Raw genomic sequence first — 14367 nt, forward strand, 5'->3', positions numbered from 1 at the left:
TGATTGGGATGAGGATCTGGGTGTCATCTGCAAAGTTGGTGTAGATGACACACATAGCATCCAATGCAGAAAAAAGGAGCTTAGTATATGCATTGTATAAGGTAGGCGAGAGACATGAACCTTGAGGTACCCCGATGCGGACTGGGATAGGATCTGCTGCCTCTTTGCCTATGGATACTCTCGACGTGTGTTCAGCCAGAAAGGATTTCACCCACAGGGTGACATCTTTGGAAAAACAAAAATCATTCGCAAGTGTAGCACATAGTTTATCATGGTCCACTAAGTTGAATGCTGCTTATAGGTCTAGCAACAGCAGTATGCAAAGCTTGCTGGTGTCCCTGATAGTGTCCATCTGGATTTTCAGATCAAGGAGCACCGTTTCAGTGCTATGGTTAGGCCTAAAGCCCGATTGTCTAGCTCCCAGGAGCTGGTTTAGTTCTAGATGCGATTGAATTTGGGTCTAGCGCTATTTTGTCTATGATTTTGAGCAGAAATGGGACCGTAGTTATTAGTCGGTAGTTTGTAGGTATGGTTGCATCCAGCAAGGGTTTTTTCAGAAGGGGGGTCAACCAAGCTTCTTTTATACTTGCTGGCACTGTGTTCGTATTGAATGAGGCATTCACAAAGTTGGTGATAATGGGAGTGAGAGTATGGGCACATAGTTTAACTAGCTGTGCTGGGAAGTATCCCCTTTACAGTTGGATGCTTTTAGTTTGGAGATGGTAGCTGACACTGAATCTTGGGTGACCGGAGAGAAGTGGAACAGCATGTTCGTTTTCTTGTCTGTTGAGTTAAGAGTGGCATTGGGCATATTTTTGTCGGCTAAGATTTTTCTTTTGGTGGTGATTTTCTTTTGTAGTAGTTCAATTTTGGATGTTAGCGCATTTTAAATAGTGGTACACCATTCTTTGCTAGAATTCGCTGGGGTGGTGACTGGGGTTGGATTTTCCTGTCCTCTAAGGATGATAAAGAGCTCCTTAGAGTTTGAGGTGGCGTTGCTGATGCTCGTGTTATAAGCATTAGCTTCACAAGTTATGATTGCTGCATTGTAGCTTTTATTGGGAGCTATACATCCATTGGCTGGGTCTGTTGTAGGCGATTGTTTGTAGATGTGTTCCAGTGATCTTTTAATCGGCCTGAGCCTGACTAATTCTTCATTAAACCAAAAGCTTGTGCGCTTGTCAGCGCAAGGAGTTTTGGTTATGATGGGTGCTACTGAGTCAATGGTAGTAGAAAGGCATCTGTGGTAAACGTCTGCAAGTTGACACAGATTGTCACTTATGGCAGGATAAGTAGTGAGGGTGTCTCTGAGTATAGGGGAGAGGTTCTAAGCTGGTAGCTTACAGATGTTTCTTGTTTCAAACATGTCCATTGTCATAGTATGGGGGTACGAATGTCATTATTAATAATAGTAAAATTGATGCAGTGGTGATCTGTCCAGTCAAGTGGTATGATTGACTCGATGGTTACCTGGGAGTTGGGCATGAGTACCCAGTCGAGTAGTCTTCCTTTGATGTGAGTGGGTGCCTTCACTATTTGTGTGAAATTCATGTCTTCGAGTGCTGCATGGAAAGCTTCTGCTTTATGATCCTGCTTATCGTTGAATCCTAAGTTGATGTCGCCTTGTATAATACATCTGGTATAAGGTTTGATGTGTAGTGCTAGTAGAAGCGTGATATCTATATCGGGGTGGTAGATAATGTTAGGTGATCTGTAGATGACCAGGATATTGATTGTAGTTTTAGGGTTGGGTGAATATTTTGCTAGAAGTTCGTAGCCTGTTATTTTTTCAAGGGGACAGGATCTGATTTGCACATTGGTTTTAGCTATTATGGCCACGCCACCTCTTTGTGCGTTGGTTCTGTCTGTCCTAATAATGTTGCAATCTGGCGGGATGGCAAGGGCTAGTAACAGGCCTGATGCTTGATGCAGCCAAGTTTCTGTCACTACTAGAAGGTCTAGTTGTTGTTCAATGATGAGGTCGTGGACTTCAATTGCATGGGCTCCGAGTGAGCGGGCATTTATGAGAGGTGCTTTGAGGTTAGGTAGTGGCTCTGTAGGATGTGGTGAGGTATAGGTGGGTATCTGCAGAGCTAACGTACTATGGTGTGTTCAGCGACAACTAGTGTTGGCGTTTTGTGGAGTTTGCTGTTGGGGGAGGGGTTGTGTTTATGCTGCACACGCTTAATGGGCAACACTTTATCGAGTTGATGGAGCTGCATGGTGCGAGATCTTAGGCGCCATAGTCTGGAATTACCCGTAATGGTATAGACAGCACTGGTGCCCGGTATAGTAGAAGTGCATTTTATTGCAGTCCTTAGTGAGCTAATCATGGGATCTGAGTTATTAGGAGTGTTTATATTATTTAGATAGATGCTGTGGTACTAAGTAGGTGGGAAAGGTGGTGTGGTAGAGAGGATGAGGTGGGACAGGGGATGGGGTGGTGCCTGAGGCAGCCCAATCTAGATAAGCCATTACCCTGGGGGGGAAGAACCTTCCTGTGCACAGTATGCAGTTTTCTACAAGGCAGAATGGAAACATGATGGCAAGTAGTAGGCTAAGCATAGTAGTGTAATCAGTAGTTGTAACAGTAATCAAGGTAAGATACGCAAGTCAATAGGTCACCTAAGTGTAAAAATAAATTACCCTTGGGTGCAAAAATGCTTGTGCTAGTAGTTTGGTTGACTGCGACAGTTCGACAGGGGTCCCCGTCTTTTGATATGTTACATTCTAAAATACAGTAGGATTCAAATTGGTCTAACAATGAAAGATTCTCAGTATATACAGAGCCTATTAATGATGAAATCAATCAGATAATTGACATTCTATGTCGCGTTTTAGGAAGAAAGGGCCTAGAGTACTTAACATAAAGCGCCTAGTGCTACTTTAAGATTGACGAATTGTATATCTTTGGTGGATAAACATATGGGCAATAGTACTTGACGAGTGACACAATAGCATTGGTGCTAAATGCAAATCGATTCAACGGTGTGCTGCGGTCGCAGTCTAATACAAATACATTCTGCTGATACAATACATTAATGGCTGGTGCAGGCTGCCGTGCACGAGATGGCGGCGAGATGCCGAATGGGTCGTGGACATGGGGCTGAGTGCTGTGATTGTGGTTCACCAGGCAGAGTCGGGTGGTAGTGGCTCTGAGTTTCAAAGTTTGTACGTTTTTGAGAAGTTCGCAACATTGGCCCTCATTCCGAGATTGGAGGTAGCCATGGTGCTATTTGCGCCATGGCTGTCTCCAATACCGGGTCCGGCACCGGTCTGGTTGAATGGGGACTTACCGGGACATTTTCGACCTGTGCGGACCCGGTAAGTCCCCATTCAACCAACCATTCCCCATTCCCATTGAGCCCCAATAGGGCTCAATGGGAATGGGGAAGGCACTAATAACGGGCCTTCAAATAGCAGGCCCGTTATTAGTGCCCTGGTCCCTTAGCAGGACCTGTAAAGGACGTGTGGTCAGACCACGCGTCCTTTACGGTTCCCGCTAAGGGACCTCGGAATTTGGCAGTAAGGGATTACCGGCACCGGTCTCCTTACCAGTGCCCGGTATCCCTTACCGTCCAACTCATAATGACCCCCAATGTCCAGTAGTGGCTGACCATATTACGGGCGTGCTGTGTTTCTCATAGTACACGTGAATATGATCCAAAAGCTGGACGGTGCGACGTAAAAATAGTAAGTGATGCTTACGATTGACTAAACATTAAACAGTTTGTGGCTTATTACTCACGGTTGCATGATGACAGGGACAGCACTATGCACTGCTGACTGCTTTGTTGCTATAATTAAATGCATTATTAAATGGAAGGAGGAGGAGTCTGAACTTTTCTTTAAATATTTTGGTGGCTGACGATATGTCAAAATTTAAACTCTTGTACCTGAAAAGGCCCTAATGTGTGGAAGACATCCTGATCAGTCGGAATGACAGGTGCAATACCAGTTGGTGTTATTTCTGGTTGAGGTCTAGTTTTGAGAATCTGACTGCTTTGTTGCGTTTGACTATAAGAATTAGTGCCTTAATAAACCAGTAATGATGGTGCCAAACAACACTAGCACTTGTGAAACTGCGTTAAAATGTGTTAAACTTCAAATGTCTGAAATGAATGACCAAAATAAAACGGAGAGGCCATTAAATAGACAAATAAAAAATGGTCCTCATCCTTCTCTTGCAGAAAAAATCCTGGTACAATACCAGCACCTGTGAAACCTGTGCTAAAATGCGTTAAACACTAAGGGGGTCATTACATGGTTGGAGGAAGCCATGGCGCTATTAGCCCCATGGCTACCCCCTTACCGCATACCGGGTCCGGGTTCCCTGAATGGGACCCATTCCCAATGAGCCCCCATAGGGCTCAATGGGAATGGGGACCTTGCTAACAACGGGCCAGTTAATAATGGGCCCGTTGTTAGCATGCTGGTCCTTTAGCGGCTCGCACTGGACCCGGTAAAGGATCTTGTAATGCAGCGGTAAGGGGTTAACGGCACCAGCACTTTTACCAGCGCCGTTAACCCCTTACCGCCAACCTTGTAATGACCCCACAAATGTCTAAAATGAATGGCAAAAATCAAACTGAGAGACCATTAAATAAATAAATAAAAATGGTGCTCACCCTTCTCTTGCAGAAGAAATCCTTAATCTCCATGCTGAACAGACAGAAGGAGTCTAATTGAATCCCTATACACAGATGGCACTAACATTAAGGTTAGTATATCTTTCACCCTTCATAGACTACACGTATTCGGTAGTCTGAACACCAGAGAGAAGAATAAAGCTACAATTTTTTTAAACAAGTAATATTATGTTGTGTCTCTGTTGTTTCTTGATTGGTCGTTAATAGTTGGGGTTCCCAAGATTGAGTCCCGTTTAGACTAGAGAACATATCTTTGCCTAGTCTCCCAGTGTTTCCTTAGAGGAAACTGCAATAACAAAGTCCTTTCCCCACAGCAATTGTATTTTCTGTAAAATGTCTACCTAGGTCATTCTTTTGACCAGTGCACTTTGTGTCATTTAACTTCCATAGTGGAAGTATAGATTACAGCTGTGGGTTTTGTTTGTTTTTTCTAACAAAGATTACCGAATAAGTCATCCTGATCCATCTGTTATAAACAGTGTACTGGATATGTTTCCAAGTCACTGTGCACTAACCCCACACACTTAAAGGTTTTAGAATGTTTTCGTTGATCATTGATGAATTGTTTTACATGAATATGTCTAGTATGTACAATTTATGTGAGAAGAACAAGAGAAGAGAAGAAAAATCTGTTTTTGAAAATGGAAAATAATTAAAGAATGCATTTTTGATATAAAGAATACTCTGATGCTCAATGGTGTTATTGACTAACCATTTAGACTGGTAAGGATAATCATAATGATTGGGGAGGGGTAGCCGATTTCCACGCCTTATACAGGGCAGTGTGATGGGTCAGAAATTAAAGCCGGACACAAAATGATCATGTTTTACTTAACGACTTTGATTAACTGAAATGAGGTTGGCAAAAGGCCTCTCTGTCCCTGCATCAAGAGGATTTTCTGTACCTATGACCAAAACTAAGGAACTGTCTGTGTCAGGATGTCAGTAAAATGAAAAGCTGTCCTTTTGTCCAAAAGTGTTCTACTCTGACCCTCACACTATAACAAAAACTAACAAAGCTGCAAAAGGGAAATGTCTTTAACCTGATGTTTGGCAAAAAAAGTGTTAATAAAATAGGCTCGGGTGAGGGTAACTCTGCCTTTTTCAGCTGCCAAATGCCCAGGGACCCTCTCGTGGTTCCTGGCATTTCGGTGGCACCACTTGCTCTTGCAGTGTTCTGTCCCTTCTGCCTTAGCAGGCCCCGCTCCGCCACACCAGATCGTGCAGCCAGAGTCCACCGGTTCCGAGGACCAGGGAACATCTCTTGAGCGCTCACTCGACCTCCAACTACTGCCACTCCTCTGGTTATGCTCTGTGTTTTTCATATCTAAATGTCCCATGCACAGATGATTCCTTGCAGCAACTAACACACCCACTATGCTTGTTGCTTTGCCTTGCTCCCTCACTCCTCCTCGTCCCAGTACTTAGGGTTTTATGGGGATTGGAGTCCACTGAGGTAAATGGATATCTACTATTTTAAAAAATGCCTTCTTTTGGTTTTTCATAGGATAGGTTGCTCTCACAAAAAAGCAAAATAGAGTTTGTGCCTTCAGCCCTATATGTGTAAGGATGGGTTGCATGAGATTGTAAAAAGGTTTTACTACCTTTCCTGAAAGGGGGGGAACAGGAAACTGGAAATATGCCATAAGGGTATTGGCCAAAAAAGGGGCTTCTACATGGGTATATGGGGGATACCATGTCTCATCCAATGAAGCCATGACATCTCCCCGTTAGTTTTCTCCTCCCATGTGATCCTCACATAGGAAACTACGCCCAGGATCAAGTAGCAGCTGCCGTGCCTTGGCCACATGGGAGGAGGTCACCGCGGGGCAATCTGTGATGACTTCATTGGATTCATTACAGTAGCCCAAGGGGAATCATGTGCCATTTTGGTGGTCTTCTAGTTTGGGTACACCTCCCGTTCCAGTTGATATAGTCAGAAACTTAGCAGTGTTGATTGACAGTAAACTGTCCTTCGCTCCTCAGATGGATTTTGTAGTGAAGAGCGCCCACTTTCAACTGTACAATATAAACAGATGTGGCTATTTATTAGACTTAAACCAACGAGAGACGCTGGTTCAAGCAGTGGTACTAGCCAGAATCCGGTATTTCACAACTATTTATCTGGGCGCTGCAAAGAAATGATTAGCTAAGCTGCGGGCTGTTTAAAATCATGCAGTACGAGCAATGCTTTTGCTCAAAATGTTTAAGAACATTTCTGAACCCTGTACTCTGTTATGCTGGCGGAAAATAGAGGCCCTCATTCAAATCAGAATTAACACTGATTTGGAAAATCACGCAGCGAATGGCGGCCAAATACCTGCACAAGTATATAAAGCCTTATGCCACCAACGCAAGTACTCCGATGAAGCACGAAAGATCTATTACAGTGGGCTAAATTTACGAAAAAAGGCTTTGGAGGGCACTTTGGGACGCCACCTTTAGAATGGTCTTCCAATCTCAATTCAAAACAGTTCTACTGTGCAAAGTTCTGAGGCTAGGTTAAAAAAGCACTTTTCTTTATTTCTTGAACAATAGGACAGATGGAAACTGTTGGATATCGCCTGGGACCAGAACAGTGTATGTGTTTTAATTCCTTTTTTAATTGTTACATATGTGATTGTTTTGTGTTTTTGTGTACCGCCTTGAAACTCAATCATCTGGTAATAAGTCTGCGCTCAAATATTTTTCTATCTCCTTAGATTGGTTGACAGCGAGTGCTTTGGAGGTGGAGGCCGGCTGCTATAGCTTCAGTTTCGAAGCCTCTAAATGGGTAAGTGAGGTTGAATCCATCCCCTCAACCCAGTCTCCCCACCGTGTAGAGGCCTTGTTTGGTTTCTCTGCCTCGGCCTGCATAACATAGGCCAACCAGCATTTCGATCAACACTAAGCATTTTGGGCGTGAAACGCTTACATGCCAAACAGTCCTCTTCAGCATGAACCCTTGAAATTAATAATCTACTGATGACCCAAATTGGCCCGCCTTCTCCTCCAACGATTTATTTACAATGGTGACTTGAGTCTCAGGCTTATATCCCATATAGAGCAGCCAGGCTATATCTGGGATACATTTTACATCCGATTTGTCTGACAACATCCGGGCAACCCTTAATGATTGCATTAGATACTATCTGGCCCTTTTGTTATGTTGATTTATACCGCGCACCGCTGCCACTTGCATGGTGTCCAGGCACTCACGTGGCGCTGTAAGAAAAGTGGGGAGGGTTGGTTAGTGAGGGAGAGAGGGATAGGATAGAATGCACTCCTCTGTTGATGTGTGCATAAACAGAGGGAAATGGCATTGTGCTTGTGAGTTTCTGGGTGTTCTTTGTTATGTGCACTGGACATTTTGTGTCTGTAAGTGTTGCATCCCGTGTCTGAGTTGTTTGTTGTTTGCAGGTATTAGCTTTGTAGCACGATTAGAGAGGGCTGTGCGGTTTGCAGGTTTTAGCTTTGTAGCATGATTAGAGAGGGCTGTGTGGTTTGCACGTTTTTTGGTGGGTTGTTTCACTAGGCATTTGGGCATGTGCAGTATGTGAGAGGTGTGAGGGTGTGGAGATGAGAAGGTGGTGGTTAGTTTGTTTCAAGTGATCTCTGGTTGTTCAGTAGTTCTATTGTCAGTTCTTCCTTCTATATTGTCCGTGTTTGCTTTGGTCCTGGTGTATGGTTTGCAGCGTGGCATGTCTAAACTAAATCTAAACAAATAAATCAATACAATTTAAGTGTGGCTCGATTCAAAAGCAGCAGATGCTAAATCAGTGTGGTTCTATTGTGGCTGAATTCAAAAGCAGCGGGTTGCAATTCTAGTGTGGATAAATTCAAATCAGCGGGTTGCTAAATCCAAAAGCAGCATTAACCAACACATGCAGCAGTGAATAATGGCCTGTGCTTTTTGTTCTGAGGTATGTCCTCGACTAGGGAGTGCAGTTGGCCCCAGTGCATCCTGTCATAATAGGCCAGCAGGCCTGCTGATTTGCCGATTAAGAAGCTGTTGGCTGCCGCTGTAGCTATTTTGTCACAATTAGTCAACTATTCTGCTCTCCTTTTATGGAGGTGTTTAAGTGGGTGCCCCACACATTTATCTTACTGCAGTCACCTCTAAAGAATCAATCAGAGACTGCATTCACACATAACACAGTTCTTGTGTTCTTGTGGTGTGGGACAATATTTCTTTTCTAGGTTGACTGACCTACTGGTGGCTGGATTCTTTAATGTACACTTGAATTGTTTCTTGACAGACTTCAAAATGGGAATGATGTGGCCGTTCTAATATATCCTCCATTAAGTCAGTATCTTCTCCTGTAGAAATGCCAAGCCTGGCTGCCTTTTGAGCAGGTCTATATATGGGTTATATATTCCCCCTGGTCATTAATGGGAGAGATTGACACTGGCATTACCCAATTTTCTGGGGGTCCACGGGATAATCCACCAGGAATTTCTCCTTATTCCTCTTCCTGGGGTTCTTGTCCTTCTCTTTTCTCTTCATTCTATTCCTCCCGTACACCTGCAAGGTGAATAACGACTTCTCTGGACGATCTTGGCTGCGGCTCTCCCCCCAAAAGATACTGCTCTCATTCTCTCCCTACCTGGACATTTTTCCCTACTCTATATAAAGTCATGCATTGTTTCTTGAGCATCTTGGCAGGGAATTCCTATTCACTGAAGTGTTAGAAGTAGTAGCTATGGAGGTCCTTGGAAAGACTGGAGGTTTTCATCAAGAGGCTGCTCGTATTCTACCTGTCCTTTAGATAGTAGTGTAGAATTTGTATCCTTCGAACACAAAGATGGCAGAAAAGAAGATGAGGACGTTGACGTGGCGTATCAGACACTTTTATTATCTAAAAATAGGCAAATACTCCCAAAAAAGAAAGTCAGTGAGTAGAAATACCCCCAACAAAAAAATAGGAAATAGACACATAGGGGCCTGGCCGTCTGCTTTCACCCACACATCTCCATGGATATGTTTGGACCAGTCAGACGAAGAAACTTTACTATTTTTACTGCATGATCTAAAAAGGTAAAAATGTATCCGTTAATGTGTACAAATAGCTATGTGCAAAGAAATATTTATTAAAAAAACATTTCTTTTTTATAGTTAAAAAAGTTTGACTTGCTTATAAAATACTCCCATTGGGAATGAGACTCACTTTTTTTACTCCTTAAAAAATCAATTTACCCGCAACTTTATAAAATAGGGAGTAAAATACTTGCAATTCAAATTCTTATCTGGAGTACTGGGTACACGCGTAGTGAAGGGATACTGATGCAGCATCGCCAGGTCGACACCCTTTTTTGCTTTGTTTTTCTCAAAATGTGTTACTCCCCACTTACAATTAGATGACGGCTTATGCGAAGCATGAGAGTAAACAAATTGGCAAGCCTCAGAAGCACATATACACACACATGTGAATAAAGCAATGCCCATTGGTAGTTTGGTCAAGGCCACGTTTCTTAAAAAAGTTTTAGCACATCCTAGCACATCCTAGCATTGTGCTTCTATGCAATGACCAGGGTCCAAGCAAGTGTTACATTATTTGGAGGATTCCTTCATGGCAGGAAGGAGTATAATATGTGGTGAATTAACTCATCTTTGGAGTGGCTGGAAGAGCCACCCACAGTTTGATGTTCCTGGGGATGGAGCAATTACACGTCTGCAAGAGGAAAAGGTGGCAAATGTTGCAAACATTGATCCTTGAGGTGGCTCAGGCCAGGAAGTAGGTAAGAGCGGTTGGGGCACCTCAGTTCTGGGCGCAGAGTGGTTTCACTGAACGAGCGTTATGCCAGTGTATCGCAACAGCTGAGGAGGGCAAGTTGAAGCCACAAAAAGGTTCAGGTGATCACTGGCAAAAGCAGTACATGGAGGTGTGCTTGGAATTTCTATAGAGCTACAGTGGAGTGTTAGGCAGAATCACATGCAGTACCCTTTGGGAACACTACATGCAATTAGGACTACAAGTGTAAGCACGCTTTCACCTTTGGTACAAGCCTGTACTACACAGTAAGGTGGTAGCGATGGCTGAGCATCCAGACCTATCTCAAGAGTTTAAGTGAGCAATAGAACAAGTTACACAAAGGACCAACGAATACAGTGATTCAAACAAACACTTACTCAAGGTTTCTTGGTAAAAGAATATACATTTATTTACTCAGTCAGTTAGAAAATATTACACTAGCAAGAGCAGCTCAATATCACACACTAATACACCACAACAATCCAACCGGTAAGTAAATGAACAAGTTAAGTCCTTTGAAGTGGGAGCAAAATGGCACTTCAGATACTTATTCAAGCGATAAAAAGACAAGGTTATACGAATAGACAGCTCAAATACATTCGTAGGCAGGGCAAAGGGTTTCAGTTAGCTACAACCAGCAATACTTCTCAATAGGCCTAGGCCAAGGTCAATGGTTCAGAGACTTTGTATACGATAGCACAGTTCTGGTAGATAACGGTTAAGTATTTGCCACAGAGTTTAGAAGAGTTTGGCTAGGCGAAAAGTTTGACGAATGTTTAGGGAAGGACAAGCCTTCGAAGTTTAGAGAGTTTCCACAAACTCTCGCAATGGCCGAAAAGATTTCCAGATCGCGTTTGCACAGTACCTTTGTATTGAAGAAGAGCTGTAGTTGAGGCAGTTGTTCCTGGCAGTTCGAGCAGATCTCGCTGTTCCTGAGCATCAGTCGTGGGGACAAGAAGGAGGACGTCGGGAGGTTCCTGCACGACCAAGGGACGAACACAAGAAGGACCTTTCCTAAAAGAAATGGTGAAAAAAGATGACCGGAGTCTGTTTTTACAGATAGGTCTTGGCCGCCATATTGAAAAACATGGCTGACCTGATTTTTAGCTACCGTTGTTAGCGGTCGGGAAAAATCACGGTAGTTGATCTAAACCACTGCCACCAGCCATCTAAAGTAGCAAAGGGTAACATTTGACTGTTACATGAGTGTTTTGACTCAGGGGAAGCTAGGCAACCCCTCCAGCACTCTATAGTAAGATAGTGTGTGCTGGGGCAGTACATTTAAAGAGACTAGTAAAGTCAATTTAACTTTACTTGCTCTGGGAGATGGTAGTCAGTCCCAGAGAAGGTATTTAAACCGTGGGGAGTCTGAAAAACACCCGTGTGCCACTGCACTGAAGGTGCTGTGTGACACACAGAAAAAGATGATGCCCATGGAGTTGTTTTAAAAATCCATAACCAAAGAACACAAAAGTAAAACACACACACAAAATGAAAAGTTCAAAGCCCCAAAATATAGCAAAAGAGCTGGAGGGCTCTAAGGAAGAGGGAATTTAGCACTTTTGTGAGAAATCTCCCTAACATGGAGTGTTCAGAATGATGCTTTCAGAGTTAGCACTGTGGACCATTAAGAACGATCGCAACCATGGCCTCGCGTTTGGGCATTTCCTGGAATCTAAGTGGTGTGCAGAATAAGAGGCTCAATTGTGGAAAGAAGGGCCGTAGCATAGCTTTTCAGGAGCATTGCAGTGTAGGTGGCACTTCACTCATGGAGCAAATAATGCAAAAGTGAGTAGTGGATGTTTAAGTTGTTGCAAAGGCTGGTTTTAGGGTACATGCATAAACATTTTTAATTTTGCGTGAAACACACACCTGACTTGGAACATTTATTTTCAGATTCCTTTTCTTCACAGTGTTCAAAGTTCCATGGGTTGGCTTCAAAGTGGAGGAATGGGAGACAACAGTACTGAAGGAAATGTGGAGGTTGGGGGAGTGAAGGCAGTACAGTTTCTGAAAGGGTCTTTGGCCCCTCTCGACCAGGGTGGTATATCAGCTGGCCTGGAGGGAGTGTCAAGAAAGTGGTACGAGGCATCAGACGAGTAATGTTCAAGATTTCATGGCCAGATGAGATAACGTGGAATGCTACACGGTTTTACTTGGGTATCTCTTGCACTTATTATCTGTATTAGGTTTTTATTTCTCTTTGTAGTATTTTATATTGAGTGTTTATCCTACTATGAATGTGTGTATTGATTATTTATGACTAACGTCAATATGATAATGAACATTCAGATTTGTGTATTAGCTCCCTATCTGTTTAACCTCTACTTGTCCGATGTAGGCGAATACTTAAGTTCTGCCACACTGGTATCACCAGCTATTGATAAGTTTAAGCCATACTGGTTATCATATGCAGATGACTTTTTGCTGTTTGACTGTGCACCAGTGGGACTGCAGAGGGTATTGGACGCCTTTACGAAACTTAGTTAAAAGGCTGCATAAGTACTTTAGCAAATCAATTGATGAGAGAGGATGGCCGTTATGGTAAACATAATCTAAAACCTGCATTAAGTTACTATGAGGGGAAACTTGTTCCGAAAATCGTATATGGTATAGAGGTATATTCAACCTCCTTATTGGAATACTTGCCTCATTTGGCAAAGGGTGCTAGGATTACTGAATGCAATTCCCATTGATGCCATTCGGTACGAATCTGGTTTGTTTCCCTGAGAGCAAGGGCCCAGTGGAAGTTTCTTTCCCTGCTGAGGAAGATTGCTGACCCAGCGAGGAATTTTCTTTTTGGAGGATTTGAAAAAGATTATGGAGGGAGGGAAGGAATAGTACCTGGGTTAATGAGATTTAGGACTATGGTCATCATTTGCTAGTAAAAATGAATTGTTCTATATCCAAATTTATGGGTAATCCTATATGGATTAAGAAATTGTTGTTCAAAACGAACTGGATTGAAACCTTGGGCAGGAGGAGTGAGTATCCTTAATTGGCCCATTTGAGTTTTGATCACAAGAAATTGAGAATTTTGTCCCCCTTTTTGGCAATTTATTCAGCAAAGTGGGTTCATAGTTTGTTTTTAGCGTTTCGATGGAACTTGGTCCCTACTAAACAAATATTAAAGAGAATGGTCTATTTGAAGGATGTTTATGCAGAATGTCGATTCTGAGGTAATATTGATAGATTTAAACCGTAGAACATATTTGTATTGTCTGTCCATCTATACAGGACCTAAGAGAGAAATATCTAAACAAAATTGCAATTAGATTTGAATTTGGATGTACTAAAGTGGTGTGGTCTGCCTGTTTATCATGACATAATACATCCACAGTTATAGCAGTCACCTCTTTTTTAAAAGCCATTGGTTTAGATAGTTCACTGAAGAACTATGGTTGCTAAGGTTTTAGTATTAATTCAGTTTCTTCGTTTAAATAGTCTCTGATATGTTTTATTATTTTTATTTATTTATTTATTTTAATTTTTGTAAATGCGCCAACTCACCCAAAGGCCTCAGGGTGCATGTAAAACAAACAAGACAAGACAACAGAAAGTGAAAGTCAAAAAGAGAGGAGGCAGGATTTAGATTGAGGGAGCATTGAAAAGAAACGCTTTCAGCCTCTTTTTAAACTGAATGATTGTTTGTATTTGTTTGAGTTTGACGGGGGTGGCGTTCCAATTAGCAGGGCCCGGGACATCAAAACTTGTGCCCCCATACTTGGTCAGGCGGAATCTGGGTTGGACAAGTTTGGCATGGTCTTGTGATCTGAGAGAGCGTGAGGGTAGGTATCGAGTCAGGCGCTCTGTAAGATAAACATGCGCATCATTGGTCAGACACTTGTGAGTGAGAGTCAAGATCTTGAGTGACACACGCTGCCTCACGGGTAGCCAGTGCAGCTTTCTTATTGCCGCTGAGATTGGATGCCTTCTAGGGTTACCCAAGACTGCTCTTACTGCCTCGTTTTGGTCACCTGGTGAGC

Source organism: Ambystoma mexicanum, chromosome 11 (assembly GCF_040938575.1).
Source record: "Ambystoma mexicanum isolate Mex_15411 chromosome 11, UKY_AmexF1_1, whole genome shotgun sequence".
NCBI classification, from domain to species: Eukaryota; Metazoa; Chordata; class Amphibia; order Caudata; family Ambystomatidae; genus Ambystoma; species Ambystoma mexicanum.